The 17,906-nt window shown below is 50.8% G+C and overlaps 2 long non-coding RNA genes across 3 annotated transcripts in view; both read right to left on the bottom strand.

Moving 5' to 3' along the window:
* Positions 1-1,975, bottom strand: part of LOC144334161 (uncharacterized) — a 65,842-nt gene extending 63,867 nt beyond the window's left edge. Inside the window, exon 1 of the long non-coding RNA XR_013403663.1 lies at positions 1,773-1,975. This is a non-coding gene — a long non-coding RNA (uncharacterized LOC144334161). The remainder of the gene's footprint in view (positions 1-1,772) is intronic.
* Positions 1,976-11,169: 9,194 nt separating this feature from the next.
* Positions 11,170-13,810, bottom strand: LOC144334158 (uncharacterized). 2 transcript variants are annotated; one of them, XR_013403660.1, is made up of 3 exons: positions 13,182-13,810; positions 12,747-12,925; positions 11,170-11,510 (listed from the first exon to the last, which is right to left on the bottom strand). It is a non-coding gene; the product is annotated as an uncharacterized LOC144334158 (long non-coding RNA). The 2 variants fall into 2 exon arrangements; XR_013403659.1 differs by lacking the exon at positions 12,747-12,925 and having other exon boundaries at positions 13,182-13,771.
* Positions 13,811-17,906: the final 4,096 nt, after the last annotated feature.

Here is a 17,906-nt window from a genome sequence, read left to right on the forward strand (position 1 = left end):
TAAGGGTGCCAGCAACCACTCCTGTGTTCAACACTGGACTGGAGGTCCTAGCCAATTCAGTAAGACAAGAAAAAGGAACAGTATAATAATAGTGAGGTAGGAGGCAGAACTCCACTCCAGAGGCAGGGATCAGACATCAAGCCAAATCGAGGACTAGTTAAAACAGGGACCTGGCAGAAGCAGCTTTCCAGCAGACACTCCCACCAGTGTCCATGTCAGTTTACTGTTGCCACGGCAACACACCTGGGAGTTACCGCTCCTTTCCGTGGCAGTGACCTGACAACCCGAAAGTTACTATCCTTTCCCTAGAAATTCCTGCATAAACTGCCCCTTAATCTGCATGCAATTAAAAGCAGGTAAGGGCCTGGCATGGTGGCTCACGCCTGTAATCCCAGCACTTTGGGAGGCCAAAGCAGATGGATCACCTGAGGTCAGGAGTTCAAGACAAGCCTGGCCAACATGGTGAAACTCTGTCTCTACTGAAACTACAAAAATTAGCCAGGTGTGTAGTCCCAGCTATTTGGGGGCTGAGGCAAGAGAATCACTTGAACCAAGGAGGTGGAGGTTGCAGTGAGCCGAGATGGCACCACTGCACTCCAGTCTGGGCAATAAAGTGAGACTCGGTCTCAAAAAAAAAAAAAAAAAAAAAAGGTAGGCATGAATATGACTCCAGCTCTGCCCTGCCCTGCCCTGAGCTGCTACTCTCAGCACACTGCCTATGGGGTAGCCCTGCTTGGCAGGAGCAGTCACGGAGCTGAAACTCCACCAGAGCTCTAACACTGCTGTTTCAATAAAGCTGTTTTCTTCCACCCTACCACCAGCTCACCTTTGAATTCTTTCCTGGGCAAAGCCAAGAACCCTCATGGACTAAGCCCCAGTTTGGGGCTCACCTGTCCTGCATCCATAGGAAAGAAAAAAGCAACATATTGTGATTCTCTGCTGATAATAATATGATTATTGACATAGAAAATCCAAGAGCTTCTACAAACTTTGAAAAGTGATAAAGGTTTGGCAGAGTTGCTGGATATAAGATCAATGTATATTATAAAAAATCAATAATACTTCTATGCCCAGCAATAATTGACTAGAAAACATGTTATAAGAAGGCATCGCTTACAATAGCAGCAAAAACCATGGGGAATTGAGATTTCAAGAGAGGGAGTGATGTGCAGGATCTTTATGGAGGAAAGCATAAAATATTACTGCAGAGCACAGAAGTCATGAATAAATAAAGATCTATAGCGTGTTCATGGATAGAAAGACTCAAAACCATAAACAAAATGATGATTCCTAGATTAATCTATAAAGTTAACAGAATACCAATCAATTCTGAATGGGGCTTTTCAGGGAACTTGATAATATAATCCTAAAATGCAAATGCAAAATAAAGGACCAAGAATAGCCAAAACAATTTCAAACAAGAACAACAAGTCAAGGTATGAAGAAGGATTTCCCCTACCAGGTATCAAGACTTATAAAGCTGTGATCATTTAAACAATGTGATAGCAACACAGGATAGACAGATACACCCAGAATACTGAACCCCAGAAATTTGATTTAATAAAATCAGTAAGGAAGTGGGTGGATAAAATAAATCCTGTTGGCTCCATTGGTTGTCCATTTGAAACGAAATTAATGTAGGTTCCAGCCTCGCACTATAGCAGACACCAGGGTGCCCAGGCCACTCTTCCTTCAATTCCCCGACCCACTGCGTATAAAGGTGTCCCCTGTGAACACCCATGGCCCTCTGAGACCCCAGGGCTTCCACTCACCTTGCAAGAACAGTAGCTGGAAGAACCAGGGAGTCATTGTCCCAGGAGTAGGGTCTGGTAGTGCTGGTGGTGATGGGCAGAGGCTGAAGGATAATACCACAGCTTCCTGGCCCCTCCAGAGGGACAGTTGTGAGGTGTGCCCTACACCACCTCCCCACCATTCCCAGTGGTGCCTGCTCATCAGTGTACCCTTCCTTGGACTTCTTTCCCTTCCCCTCTTCCACCCAAATTCTTGTCTCAGCATCAACCCCTGGGGAAACCCAGGGTAGACAGCACTGTGCCAAAACCAATGTCCATAAAGCTTCCAAAGTTAAAAAGCAAAACTGTAAAACATTTATAAGTGGAAAGTACAGGAGAAACCTGCTTTTGATCTCTGCATAGGGGAAGGATTTCTTAAATGCTACGTGAAAAGCGCATCATAAAAGAAAAGATTGATAAATGTGACTAGGTTAGAATGGCGTGTTTCTGTTCAACATAAGACACCATCAACAAAGTGGAAACAACAAACTGCCGATTCAGAATAGATATCTGCAGCAAAAGATCGTGACCAGAAAATGTAGGAACATCCTAGGGAGAACGAAAATAAGACAAAAATGGGAAAATGGACAAAAGACAGAAATAGAAAATCCCCAAAATAAAATACATAAATGACCAAGAAACAAAAAAATATAGATTCTGTCTCCATAATGTTTAAGGAAAAGCAAATTAAAACAATGAGATCATCACATTTTATCTGCCAGCTTGGCAGAATTTTGGAAGACGGAAACAGCATCGGGGGAAGAACACACACTCAGACTCTTTCGCTGCAAACAGGAATTGGGGTAACCTTTTGGAAGAACCATTTGATGATATTCAAAAACGTCTGAAGTGCTTACTTACACCCAGGACTCAGCCATCTCACTTTTAGAAATGTCCCCCACAGAAATAATAGCATGAGTATATAAAAAAATTAAAGGTTGTTTTTCTAATTTGTTAGTAAATAGAAAAATAAAAAAGGAAACCTAAATGTCTCTTGGTAAAGAATTTTAGCTTATGGCCGGGCGCGGTGGCTCACGCCTGTAATCCCAGCACTTTGGGAGGCCGAGGCGGGCGGATCACAAGGTCAGGAGATCGAGACCACGGTGAAACCCCGTCTCTACTAAAAATACAAAAAATTAGCCGGGCGCGGTTGTGGGCGCCTGTAGTCCCAGCTACTCGGGAGGCTGAGGCAGGAGAATGGCGTGAACCCGGGAGGCGGAGCTTGCAGTGAGCCTAGATCGCGCCACTGCACTCCAGCCTGGGCGACAGAGCGAGACTCCGTCTCAAAAAAAAAAAAAAAAAAAAAGAATTTTAGCTTAAATGAAGGTAGGCCGAGCGCGGTGGTTCATGCCTGTAATCTCAGCACTTTGGGAGGCTGAGGTGAGATGATCGCTTGAGCTCAGGAGTTCGAGATCAGCCTGGGCAACATGGTGAAATCCCGTCTCTACAAAAAAATACAAAAATTAGCTAGGTGTGGTGGCACACACCTGTACTCCCAGCTACTCAGAAGGCTGAAGTGAGAGGATCACCTGAGCCTGGGGAGGTCGAGGCTGCAGTGAGCGGGAATTGCGCCGCTGCACTCCAGCCTGGGCAACAGAACGAGACTCTGTCTCAAAAAATAAAATAAAATAACAAAATAAATAAATGAAGGTCTACTACTCGGCCATTAAAAGGCAAATGGTGAAATGTGGTCTACACAGACAGGGGAATATTATTTAGCCCTAAAAAAGAAGGAAATTCTGACATATGCTGCAACATGGCTGAACCTGAAAACACTAGGCTAAGTGAAAGCCAGTCACAAAAGGGCAAGAACTGTGTGATTCCGCTTACAGGAGGTACCTGGAGCAGTCAGGTTCAGGGAGTCAGAGAACAGAAGAGAGGTTCCCAGGGCTGGGGTCGGGGATGGGCCGTCAGCATTTAACGGGCACAGAGCTTCAATCTGGGAAGATGAAAAAGGGCTGGAGATGGATGGATGGTGAAGATGGTTGCACAGCAATGGCACCTAGTGCCACCAAACTATGCACTTATAAATGGTTAAAATGGTCAATTTTACGTTATATACATTTTACCACAATTTTTTTTAAAGGCAAGGAGTGGATAAACATCTATTGACCTAGAAAGCGCTGTGCATTTGCGCAGTAAACACTCCCTGTGCACCTCGGTGTGGCAGATGAGGTTGTGGAGTGAGGCAGATGCTCTGGCAAGCAAGAAAAATGAGATCCCTGCACTCACGGGGTCAACTTCCAGTGGAAGAAAAGTCAGCAAGTGAGGTCATCCTAGAGCCATCACATTACAGAGAAAATACAGGAAATGGAACAGGGGTGGGAGCACGGGGCAGGGTGGGACAGAGAGCCCGGGGGAGCCTCTTTGAGAGGGTGACATCGATCCAGTGTCTGAGTGCCAGTGGGATTTCCTGAGATTCCCTTCTTACTGCTCAGCTCGCAACACATTCGATCCCATCTCCCCCTTCTCCATGGGGCCGAGAGAGATGCCTGGATTCTGAGGGGTAAATCCTTCTCAGTTAATAAAGAAAAGCTTTGTTAAAACAAACAAACAAACAAACACAAAAACCAGGGGTTTAAAAAGAAGTGAAATAATTTAGCCAGGATTAGTATTCACAAGAGAGAAAGTAAGCGTTATGTTTACTTTCTTTCTGGTGGTTGGGGGTGCTGTCTCCAACACTGCAGAGGATTTTAGGAAGAAAAGTGACACCTCAGCATGGCCAGTCCTGAGGAAGGACAGGACAGGGGAGGCGCAGGACAGGGGAGGCACAGGACAGGCCAGGCGCAGGACCGGCGAGGCGCAGGACAGGGGAGGCGCAGGACAGGCCAGGCGCAGGACCGGCGAGGCGCAGGACAGGGGAGGCGCAGGACAGGCCAGGCGCAGGACCGGCGAGGCGCAGGACAGGGGAGGCGCAGGACAGGCCAGGCGCAGGACCGGCGAGGCGCAGGACAGGGGAGGCGCAGGACAGGCCAGGCGCAGGACCGGCGAGGCGCAGGACAGGCCAGGCGCAGGACAGGGGAGGCGCAGGACAGGCGAGGTGCAGGACAGGCCAGGCGCAGGACAGGCCAGGCACAGGACAGGGGAGGCGCAGGACAGGCCAGGCGCAGGACAGGCCAGGCGCAGGACAGGCCAGGCGCAGGACCGGCGAGGCACAGGACCGGGGATGCGCAGGACCGGGGAGGCACAGGACAGGCCAGGCGCAGGACAGGGGAGGCACAGGACAGGCCAGGCGCAGGACAGGCCAGGCACAGGACCGGCAAGGCGCAGGACCAGGGAGGCGCAGGACCGGCGAGGCGCAGGACGTGGAGGCGCAGGACGGGGAGGCACAGGATGGGGAGGCGCAGGACAGGCCAGGCGCAGGACAGGGTGATATTGCTTTGTCGTCAGTCTGTGGGGCTCCTTTCTCCTACCCCCGCTTGAGATAAATCTCAGGCAGGCACATGATCCCAGGCGATGTAAGTCATGTCCTCACTTCTAGATCCAAGAACAGCCTTGGTTCAGTAATTATGACACCCGAGACCAGGTGATAATCCAACTCTCCATCTCACTGAAGGCCGAGGCTCAGCCCACTGCAAGAAAGAAGCTGCCAGTGGCTGCCGGGGATGAAGGCGGAGGTTCTTTTTTTCCTTACATCTATTTCTTTAAATTGGGGTGAAATTCATGTTACATAAAATTAACCATTTTAAAGTGTACTGTTTCCGTGCCATTTAGTACCTTCACGATGTTGTAAAGCCACCACCTCTATCAAGTTCCAAAACATTTTCCTTGCCTGAAAGAAAACCTCATACCCGTTCAGCATTGCTCCCTATTCCCCACCGGCTCCGCCCGGGCTCCGTCAATGGGCTCTCTGTCTCTGGATTTTCCTGTTCCGGTCATTGACTGGAGACTGCTCCGCAGGAGAAGCTCTCAGGAAGTGAGGGAAGCAGATGAGGGGGGTGCAGGCCAGGCAGGCACCTGCCCTCAGGTTGAGTCTCAGGTTCTGATCTGAGGAGGCTCTGGATAGTAAACCCCACTGCAGGGCTGTCCCAGCTTGAAGCAACGGAGCTGGTCTTTTGTCCCCTTGATTCATCAGCCATTGGCTGTGGCCTGTCTGCAGTGGGAAGGGGACTTTACACCCCAGTAGCTCCGTTGGCTGAGGTCAAGGAGAAGACGGGAAACTCCATGCCACTAACAGCCCTTCTCGCAACTGCTGATGGATGGACTTGTGCCCTGGCCAGGTGAAGGGGTCTGGGCCAGGCACCAGGCTGTCCACTACAGCCCACCCCTTGCACCATTCAGACCTGCTTGCTTCTCACATGGAGTCCACTCCGTGCAGGCCCAGCTTCTCCAGGATGGTCAGAAACACTCCCTGGGGAAACAAACGGCCACAAGGCAGGCTCATGGGAAGGACTAGGCGCCCCATTGCTGCCGCTGACCCCAAGGCCTTAACTGATCCATGCTGTCAGCCTGGATCTGCTTCCCTCACTTCCTGAGAGCTTCTCCTGCAGAGCAGTCTCCAGTCAATGACCGGAACAGGAAAATCCAGAGACAGACAGCCCACTGATGGAGCCCGGGCGGAGCCAGTGGGGAATAGGGAGCAGTGCTGAATGGGTACGAGGTTTTCTTTCACGCCTGTCCTATCAGCTTACACGCATGCCTTTCCCCCAGCCCTTCTTGTTCCTAAACTTCCAATCTTTTTGTTGTTGTTGTTGTTTTGAGATGAAGTCTTGCTCTGTGGCCCAGCCTGGGGTGCAGTAGAGCAATCTCAGCTCAATGCAACCTCCACCTCCCAAGTGTCTGGGATTACAGGCATGTGTCACCACACCCAGCTAATTTTTGTATTTTCAATAGAGACGGGGTTTCACCACGTTGGCCATGCTGATCTTGAACTCCTGACCTCAGTGATCTGCCCACCTCGGCCTCCCAAAGTGCTGGGATTACAGGCGTGAGCCACCTAGTCCGGCCTAAACTTCCAGTCTTGCTCCTTCTAGACTCCTGACTCACTAGCTAAGCCACTGTCCATGAGCCCATGTACATTCTTTCCTCAAGCCACTTCTCTCTTCACACAAGGTAGATGACCAGGTGCACTGCTGACCGCCTGCCGCTGTCTTTGAGGACCACCCTGGGAGGGCTGTGGTGCAGCAGCCACCCGCATTCAGCTCACGGGAACACGTCCACTAGGGTGAGACTGCAGCCTATCTCCGCAGGTCACAGGGAAACCCTCCAGGATGTGAGCTGAGGGGAGGCTTTGGTGCCACATGGCTAGAGGCAGGGGGTCTGGACCACAAAGCTCCTGCCTTGGGGAACTTTGGGAGCCCAATCCCTGATATACCGCTTGTACCTCATGATGGATGCCTGGCCTTGTGATTTGGTGACTCATCGGCTCATGGTGAAAAGCTGTGTCCACTTGATCACTTGATGTCCCCTGGTCAGATGCTCAGTTTCTCCCAGTGCTTAGGGACACATCCAGAGCCCTTCTCTGCTGCAGATGGCATGGCGTTGTTCCAACACCCTCGGGGTCTGCACTGTGGCTTTCCTATTGGGGCCTGCCAGGGACACCACATGGTGACCCTCTCCACTACAGACACCCCGTGTAGCATGGGGCCTGCAGAGTCACGTGTCCCAAGCACAGTTGCTCATAGAACTGCAGCTCCAAGCTAGCAGCCTTCTGTGTCCCTCAAGAAACAGGACAAAACTGGACCCCCAAGTGCTGAGTATGCCACCTCCAAACTCAAAGAGTCCTGCCAGAAGTCGCGCCTCCTTCCACGTGGTAGGAAGGACAGGTGCAGTAACCACCCTTTACCTTGCAGGAGATAGCCCAGCATGGCCAGACCACTGGCCCCATCAAACCCCCACAGCATGGCAGCCCCTGAGCCTTCCCATTTACCCCTCATCCTCCTCCCACACATATTCTACCAAAGCTTCCAAGGAACCTGCTGCTTCTTGCTCTGTAGGTCTGGTTAACAAGATGGTGCTCCTCATACTGACCAATGTGGTGGCCTGGAGGCTGCCCCAATGGGCTGGGTCCCTTCAGACTATGTTGTGATAGAGAACAGGAAAATTGCCGTAGCCCTGGGGTGAGGCTGTGAATGTACACAGCTGCATTCTATACATCCATGATGACCTTACCCAGCTCCAGTGAAGATGCTCCTCATTTGCAAGGACAAGGCAGGAGAATCATTTGAGCCCAGGAGTTCAGTAGGGAGACCCCATCTCTACAAAAAGTACAAAAATTAGCCAAGCATGGTAGCATACGCCTGTAGTCCCAGCTACTCAGGAGGCTGAGGCAGGAGGATCTATTAAGCCCGGGAGGTCAGGGCTGCAGTGAGCCAGGATTGTGCGGCTGCACTCCAGTAGCCTGGGCAACACAGCGAGATCCTGTCTCTGGAAAAAAAAAAAAAAAGATACGCTTGGGGAGACCACTCTGTTAAATTCGTGGTTCCACAATGCCACAATGCATCAATGCATATGATTTTTGCAGGGGCCACACTTGTGCATTCAATAGAGTTATGACAAAGACCCCTCCTTCTGCATTCTTTTTTTTTTTTTTTTTTTTTTTTTTGAGGTGGAGTCTCGCTCTGTCGCCCAGGCTGGAGTGCAGTGGCATGATCTCGGCTCACTGCAAGCTCCACCTCCCAGGTTCACGCCATTCTCCTGCCTCAGCCTCCCGAGTAGCTGGGACTACAGGTGCCCACAACCACGCCCAGCTAATTTTTTGTTTGTTTGTTTGTTTGTTGTATTTTTAGTAGAGACGGGGTTTCACCATGTTAGCCAGGATAGTCTCAATCTCCTGACCTCGTGATCCGCCCGCCTTGGCCTCCCAAAGTGCTGGGATTACAGGCGTGAGCCACCGCGCCCAGCCCCTTCTGCATTCTTAAGTCTCTGAAGATGGCACTAATCTCCATCCTTCCTCCACAAATTCGATATTGACTGTGTTGTCCTCTCTGGGGTAGTGGGGAGGGGGATGGAGGAGAAAGGCAGTTTCAGGGGCTTCCATTGGGCCTAATGAGGCAGCTCACATGCTATAGGTCAAGGAACCAACATGAAGGCTCTCCCACTTGCCAGGAATTTCTACTCCATTTACACATTCAGGAGCTTGGAAAATGACCACATGGTACGTCTCTGGACACACTGGAGGCCTATTGTGAGATGGACCTAGGCCAGGACTCCATTTATTACCTGGTTCCTATTACATCTTTACGGTTAACATGATGATGGCCTTTGGGTCCCTGGGTGTCAATGTCAGTCTGGACCCTATATCCAAAAGTCCCTGAAAGATCTGGGAAATCCCCTTGTGGCAGCCCTGGAGATGCCACACAGCATCCCCTTGCCACAGGGCAGTGAGCTGACAGCCTCCACCATGGGTGACAGTGTTTAAGCCAAGGTCATGCTGCCCCAGGCAGCTCCCAGCAGTGACTACCTGCAGCAGGGGTAGGAGGCTCTGGCATTCCTTCCCTACATGGGACTCCTCTTTGAGCGATCTTGGTTCCAGAGCCTCTGCTGGGCTGGCCAGACTCCCTCCAAGCTGCACTGCAGTCGGAGGCTTTTCCTACCCAATCCTCCTTCCTTCCCCATCTCCTCTCACAGGTGTCAGACCCTCCTCACAGCCTGAAAGTCCCCAGCACCCTTGTGCTCCCTCCTTTACCTGTTACAGGTGCTACCTCCATAAATCGCCTGCTTTTCTAACTCCATCCACCTGATTCCCACGGCAGCAGAACTAGCCATGCCCTCTCCCCAGTGTACAGCTGCCGGAGAAAATGGCTAAGTTCCCTGTTATGTGTTGCATCACGCCCCCACCATTCCCCCTGGTACTGGGGAAATCCTGATCCCTAGGACCGTAAATGAGACCTTATTTGCAAATAGAGTCTTTGCAGATGATCAAGCTAAGATGAGGTTATTAGGATAGGCCCTAATTCATTATGACTGTGTCCTTATAAAAAGGGGAAATTGGAGGTGGGAGGGTCACTTGAGGCCAGGAGTTTGAGGCCAGCCTGGGCAACACAGCAAGATCCCATCTCTAAAATTGTTTTAAAATTAGGTTGTCATGGTGGTGCACACCTATAGTCCAGCTACTCAGCAGGCTGAGACGGAAGGATCGCTTGAGCCCATGAAGTCAAGGCTACAGTAAGCCATGATCATGCCACTGCACTCCATTCTGGAGTGTAGACAGTGCAAGACCGTCTTAAAAACAAAATAATGGGTGGGGCAAGGAGAGAATTTGGATACAGAAACAAGTAAGCACATGGGCAGAACATCATGGGAAGATGAAGGCAGAGTTCAGGGTAATGCATCTCTAAACCAGGGAGCGCCTCCAAGACTGCCAGGGAGCTAGAAGAGAGGCAGCGCAGACACCCCTCATGGCCCTCATAAGGAACCAGCCCTACTGATGCCTTGATTTTGGACTTCCAGCCTCCAGAACTGTGGGACAATGCATTTCTTTTTTTTGTTTGTTTGTTTTTTGTTTTGTTTTGTTTTTTTTAGACGGAGTCTCGCTCTGTCACCCAGGCTGGAGTGCAGTGGCACGATCTTGGCTCACTGCAAGCTCTGCCTCCCGGGTTCATGCCATTCTCCTGCCTCAGCCTCCCAAGTAGCTGGGACTACAGGTGCCCACCACCATTCCTGGCTAATTTTTTTTTGTTGTTGTTGTTGTTTTTGTATTTTTAGTAGAGATGGGTTTTCACCATGTTAAGCCAGGATGGTCTCGATCTCCTGACCTTGTGATCCACCAGCCTCAGCTTCCCAAAGTGCTGCGATTACAAGCATGAGCCACTGCGCCCAGCCAGGACAATGCATTTCTATTGTTTAAACCACCCAGTCTGGGGCAGGTTTTGAGAACAAGTTCAGGTCTGGAAACAGCAGGGGATCATTCCTTTCTGTTGGGGCATCCGGCCTTGGCCTTCTGTTCATCCATTCTTGGTTGCTTTTCATTCTATTTGTTGAACAAAACCCTTGCTGGCTGCCTAGACACCTTCCCCCTGGAAACGCTATGTCCTATGAGCCATTTCCATAGGCCGGGCAGGGCAGGCTCCCCCACAGCTGTCCCAACCCTGCTGTCCATTCTGATCCTCTGGTTTGTGACAGACAGTTAAGTGTTGCCCTTTGACCTGGGCTACTCGGGAATCCAGCCATCCCTGTGGCTATGGGAGAGCTCAGATCCATGGCAGCCCACCCCTGCCAGGCCTAGGCCACTGAGGACAACCCCCGCAGGGCTGCTCAGCAACGCCCATGTCTCCTTCACAGCTCAGACCTTATCATTTGGGTAAAGAGCTGGAACCTCCCAAAGAACTTGGCCAGCGGGTGGGTTTTCCACCCTGTTCCGTGGTGAGCAGGTCTGTGCAAATCTACCTGCAAAGGCCAAGGGAACTGAGAGGCTGAAGAAAGAGGCTGACAAATCCAGTTTCTTGTAAAGAAATATTTAATAGGGACTTAGGAACAGAAGTGATGTTCCGGGCAGCCACAAAACGGTAGATCCCCACATCTGCCCTGCAGAAAGTACTTTTCTGTAGCAAGCTTTTAGGGTAAAACACGTGCAGGTGGCCATGCCTCCGACTTCACTGCAAAACTCATATCTACTTGGGGAGTGGGTGAGCTAAGCATCTTTACAAAGGGTTATGTATTGTACAGGCATTGTTTAAAGAGCTTACCGCAGAGCACCCTGGTATGTGGGGGTGAAACATGCATCATCATATGGCGGTTTTAAGATGGCATCACTCTTGTCGTGCTGTTCTCCTGTACAACCTACAACAGAAGAGCCATTCTGGCTTGTCCACTTCTCTGAGACTTTGCATACCTTCCTCCAAGGCTGTTTTGACATCTCCACTTCATCGTCTATGCACTATCACTTCTTCCAAGCTTTCAAGAACCCTCTCAAGTGCCAGGCCCTGTGGCTCACACCTGTAATCCCAGCACTTTGGGAGGCCGAGGCAGACAGATCACTTGAGGTCAGGAGTTCCAGACCAGCCTGGCCACCATGGCAAAACCCCATCTCTACTAAAAAAAAAATACATTAGCTGGGCATGGTGGTGCATGCTTGTAATCCCAGGTACTCGGGAGGCTGAGACAGGAGGATCACTTGAACCTGGGAGGTGGAGGTTGTAGAGCCAAGATTGCACCACTTTACTCCAGCCTGGGCGACAGAGAGAGATTCTGTCTCAAAAAAAAAAAGAACCCCCCAAGCAACATATCAGAATCATCTTTCCCAGGGCCCTTTTTAGGAGTTAGGGAGTCTTTCTGTACTAATTAAGTCTCCAGTCTCCAGCTTCTATGCAGCCTCCCTTGATCCAGAACCTTCAGAGTCCACATCTAGGAATATTCTCCAGACCCGGCTGGTCCCTGCTGGCTTGCTCCCGCCACTCCTCTGCTTGTTAATCCCTCTTGGTCCCTGGCATGCGAAGCTCATCCTTGGTCAGGTCATGCTGAGATCTGATCCCAGCTTTGAACCTGGTGGTCAGGAGGGGAGGTGGGGACAGACGCTGGAGAAAGAATGCCTTGTCTTGTAAACTACCTTCCCTTAGTTTCGCATGGTCTTTAAGTAACAGGACCTCTGTCTTCCAACAGAGGGAATGAGCCATTTCTGCAGGCCAGAAGGTACAGGAGAATCTGGGGGTTCAGTGTCTCAAGAGTATCTCCCCAGATAGTCCATCTCAGATATCAGGGACCCCACCCTCCCCCTCGGGGCCCTGACTTTGGAGAAGGGACTTCCCTGGGCTGGAAATTTGGCCTTCTCTGAAGTCCTGTACCTTGTCTTCTGCCCTCTGACCCCTGACTATAGAAGAGAAGCATTTCCTTAAATTCTGCCAAGGAATCCTGACTTCGCTTTAAATTGGTGATTCCTGGCCCTGAACTTGTCATTTTCCTTCTTCTAAGTGTCAGTAGTGTTCAGTGACAGCCTCCACACTCCACGTCCTTCTCACGGCTATTTTCCCATCTGTCTCAACACCAGTGATGTTGCACGAGCTGGGCATCCCCATTCACCTGAGTCCTGTCCCAAGTGACCACAGGCGGAGGCCTGAGCAGCTGCTCTGCCACCTCGTGCCAAGGGCCTCCTGCAACGGACTCCAGTCACCAGGGGCCAGCAGGGCATCCTCCTACAGCATCCTGTCTTTGGGGCCAGCTTCCTGGGGCCCCTCCTGGTGCTCCCTGCCTTCAGCTGTCTGAAAGCAGAGCCCAAGACAGGGATTTACTAGGAGAAGGCTCATCGAGACAAGCCCCCCAGGACGTGAGGGCAGAGGGGCGGGGAAGGAGAAGGGGCTCGGTAAAGGCGTGGTGCCAGGGTAAATACAGCTCTGGCAGATCTGTAGGGGGCCCTGGGGCTTTGACTGTACCCAAGAGGTATCGCCATCTAGAGGCAGGCGAGGGAACAGCCTTTTGTACAGTTAGCCGTGGGCTGTGGGCCTCCCCTGAACCTACCAGGTGTTGTGGCTCCATTGGCTGAGGATGCTTCTCCAGGGAAGGAGGCAGGGAGCCCGGGAAGCGGGGTGGGGTCGCGACACCGACAGTAGCTGCCAGACCAGCCACGCTGTGCTCAGCTCCCTCAGGCTGTCACTCATCAGTCACCATGTCACTATCTCTGGGGCGTGTCAGTCACCATCGACGACGTGTCCCCCAAGCTGCAGGGATGCAAATCCAGCCCTCCAAGAGGCTCTGTTGGCCCTCTCCGCATGGGCTTGAGGTCAGGGGTGGGGGCACGTTCGGACCGCCCTCCTGCCTCTCTGAAGAAGATACTCCAAGTCCCGGCTCCAGCTCTCCGGCCTCTTTGGTAGCTGGGCGGGTGGCCATCCAGGAGGCCCGTTCTCCATGCCCAGCTTGGCAAGGCTCCTCGGGACGCCGGACTCGCTGCTCCTGTTTTCTTATGACTTCGGCCCAAAGGGACCCAGAGTCTGAGGTTAACACCCCTTCATCCCAGCGTGAGCGGCGCCTGACTCCAGCTCTCCACTCCCCCGCCTCCTATCCCCTGCACTGGGCTCACCCTGCACTCCCACCTGCAAATCAGTAGAGCAGAGGCCAGCGCTCCCGACACCTGGCACCACCCAGAGCGAGGCAGGGGGAGCTGAATGGCCGGGAGCGCCATCTAGTGGGTGCCAGGGGCGAGTCCCTGAAAGGGACTGGGGAGCCGGGACTGGGGCAGGGCAGGGTGGTGTCCCAGGGAGGGCCGGGGCCCAGGCGCTGGACAGCAGAGGACGTAAAGGGAGAGGCATGGGACAGCGAGGAGCCAGGGTGCTTCTGGGACGCATGAGACCCACCCCAGCCTGCCCCTGCCCTGGTAAGCAGGTGAGTCGGCACACGAAGGACACACCACGTCCAGTCTCTGTCTCCTCTCCAGACTCTTGGGAAAGTGTCACTTAAAATCCATTTGGGCTTGGTGTTTGCTTCATTCCAAGGAAAGGGGTAAGGAAACATTCAGAAAAAGGGCGAGGATCTCCCTGCTCCACAGTGGCAGGCAGGGGCATAGTGACATTTACCCCCTCCCTGCACCTGGCCTTGAACGTGGCAGGAAAGAGAACTGAGCCACCTGTCACCCAGAGGGGGAGGGGGAAGGTCAGAACTCCAGCCTTCCCACAGCAGACACGCCTGCCGAGCAGGAAGCAAGCGGGCTCCAGGCAGTGCAGACATGTGCGCTCAAACGGATGTTAACAGTCTGGAAGAAACTGACCTGCCTGTTAATAGAAGCTCTCTCGTGGGGAAGGGGCAGAAGACACAGCTTTCACTTCTCAATTTATACACTTCCCCAAAATGTGGTGGGATCATGAGGAAACTGCACTTTCAGTTTTGACCTCTTTTTGTATTTTTTGAGTTAAAATGCAATTGGGAACAATGGGGCGTTAAGTGTCTCGGTGTGGAAGGCTGCAGCATCACCAGTGAAATGCTGCATCAGACCTGGATCGGATCCACCCTCGACTCAGGGCTGTGCAGACTGGGACCCAGATCCCGCGCTGTGGGAACGGAGCCCTGCTCCACTGTTTACATGTTGTCTCTGGCTCCGGCCTCGCTGTGACAGCAGAGTTGAGGAATTGCCACAGAGACTGTTACGGCCCACAAAGCCTAAAATATTTACTCTCTGGCTCTTTACGGAAAAAGTTTGCCAACTCTCAAATTACAAGAAATACAGGGACCGGGGAGCCTGCTCAACAAAGCTAAGGGGACGTGACCAGCAAAATCCAGACCGCGGGCAGCCATAGGACAAAGCACCAGTTTCTTCAATGCATAATTTGCAACAGCAACCTGCTTACCAGAGGCCAGGAAAGGGAGGGCGAAAGGAGGGGATGAAGAAAGGCTGATGAATGGGTACAAATGCTTAGATAGAAGAAATAACATCTGGTGTTCAATAGATCAGTAGGGTGACATTAATCAATTGCACACCTCAAAATTGCTAGAAAAGAATAATCCTCAGTGGCTCAAGCCTGTAATCCCAGCACTTTGGGAGGCCGAGACGGGCAGATCACGAGGTCAGGAGTTCGAGACCATCCTGGCTAACACGGTAAAACCCCGTCTCTACTAAAAAATACAAAAAAAACTAGCCGGGCGAGGTGGCGGGCGCCTGTAGTCCCAGCTACTCGGGAGGCTGAGGCAGGAGAATGGCGTAAGCCCAGGAGGCAGAGCTTGCAGTGAGCTGAGATCCAGCCACTGCACTCCAGCCCGGGCGACAGAGTGAGACTCTGTCTCAAAAAAAAAAAAAAAGAAGAAGAATCCTAATGCTCCTGGTGCAAGGAAAAGATAAACATTTAAGATGATGGACATCCCAATTACCCTGATTTGATTATATGAATGTATCCAATTATCATGCGCATCCCAAAACTAGATACAGCTAGTGTATTTCAACCTTTATAAAGAAAAGAAAATGGGCAGGGTCCAGGGGCTCACGCCTGTAATCCCAGCATTTTGGGAGGCTGAGGTGGGCAGATCACTTGAGGTCAGGAGTTCCAGACAAGCCTGGCCAACATGGTGAAACTCCTTCTCTACTAAAAACACAAAAATTAGCCGGATGTGGTGGTGTGCGCCTGTAATCCCAGCTGCTCCGGAGGCTGAGGCAGGAGAATCACTTGAACCCGGGAGGCAGAGGTTGCAGTGAGCAAGACTCCATTGAAAAGAAAAGAAAAGAGAAAAGACAAGACAGAGGGAGCCCATAGATTTAAAAGAGGCTGAGCAGTGACAGAGAATAGAAGTGTGGATGGTAAGAAAATAAAGTCTCATTTTTCATGGTAGCAAGTGAGATCTCAAATCCGAGATCAGCAAGTGAAGAAAATCAGGAATTAAGAGTAGAAGCCATTTCACTTACAAATGGAGGTTTAAGAAAAAGATGAGGCCAGGCACAGTGGCTCATGCCTGTTATCCCAGAACTTTGGGAGGCCGGGGCAGGTGGATTACCTGAGGTCAGGAATTCAAGACCAGCCTGACCAATATGGTGAAACCCCATCTCTACTAAAAATACAAAAACTAGCCAGGCATGGTGGCGGGCGCCTGTAGTCTCAGCTACTCAGGAGGCTGAGGCAGGAGAATCGCCTGAACCTGGGAGGCGGAGGTTGCAGTGAGATCGCACCATTGCACTCCAGCCTGAGCAACAAGAGCAAAACTCCATCTCCAAAAAAAAAAAAGAAAGAGAAAGATGAAACATCTACTCAAAAACTGAAAGTGGGTGCCCCTAATGAGGGGGTTTCGGGAATCAGAGAAATGGAGCAGAGAATTCTTTTGTATTTATATAATTTTAAGCCTAGTGGTAGTGTTTGAATTTTTTTAATTATGTATATGTTTAAACAAAATATTTAAATATTAATATTTGAATCCAATAACAACTTAAATTTTTAAAATTTAATTGAATCTATGTATAATCTTGGATTAAGGAAAGCCTTTTTAAACATGACCTGAGGCCGGGCACTTTGGAAGGCCAAGGTGGGCAGATCACTTGAGGTCAAGAGTCGAGACTGGCCGGGCGCGGTGGCTCAAGCCTATAATCCCAGCACTTTGGGAGGCCGAGACGGGCGGATCATGAGGTCAGGAGATCGAGACCATCCTGGCTAGCACGGTGAAACCCCGTCTCTACTAAAAAAATACAAAAAACTAGCCGGACGAGGTGGCGGGCGCCTGTAGTCCCAGCTACTCGGGAGGCTGAGGCAGGAGAATGGCGTGAACCCGGGAGGCGGAGCTTGCAGTGACCTGAGATCCGGCCACTGCACTCCAGCCTGGGCGACAGAGCGAGACTCCGTCTCAAAAATAAAAAAAATTAAAAAAAATTAAAAAAAAAGAGTCGAGACCAGCCTGGCCAACCAACATGGTGAAACCCCATCTCTATTAAAAATACAAAAATTAGCCAGGTGTGGTGGTGGGCGTCTGTAATCCCACCTACTCAGGAGGCTGAGGCAGGAGAATCACTTCAACCCACGAGGCGGAGGTTGCAGTGAGCCGTGATTGCACCACTGTACTCCAGCCTAGGCAGAAAAACAAGACTCTGTCTCAAAAATAAATAAATAAATATAAATAAATCAAAAAATAAACATGACCTGGGCCGGGCGCGGTGGCTCAAGCCTGTAATCCCAGCACTTTGGGAGGCCGAGACGGGCGGATCACGAGGTCAGGAGATCGAGACCATCCTGGCTAACACGGTGAAACCCCGTCTCTACTAAAAAAAAAAAAAAAAAATACAAAAAAAAAACTAGCCGGGCGAGGTGGCGGGCGCCTGTAGTCCCAGCTACTCGGGAGGCTGAGGCAGGAGAATGGCGTGAACCCAGGAGGCGGAGCTTGCAGTGAGCTGAGATCTGGCCACTGCACTCCAGCCTGGGCGACAGAGCGAGACTCCGTCTCAAAAAAAAAAAAAAAAACATGACCTGAAAACTAGAAACTAAATAGTTGGTCTATGTGGCTGCATGAGAATCTCAAACTTCTCTCTGAGAAAGCTATTATATATTGTATATATAATATATATATAAAACTATACAACTATATATATATATATATATAGTTGAAAGACTACTGACAACTGGAAAAAAGATTTGTAACAGATAATACAGATGAAGGGTTAATATGATCGGTTTTTTCTCACAAGCAACAGAAACTGACCTTAGTTAACTTAAGCAGAAAAGGAATGAATATCAAGTGTCACCACAGACTCTCTGGCTGGGCTGGAGAACCAGGCTTGCAGAC

This window comes from Macaca mulatta, chromosome 14 (assembly GCF_049350105.2).
Source record: "Macaca mulatta isolate MMU2019108-1 chromosome 14, T2T-MMU8v2.0, whole genome shotgun sequence".
Taxonomy (NCBI): Eukaryota; Metazoa; Chordata; class Mammalia; order Primates; family Cercopithecidae; genus Macaca; species Macaca mulatta.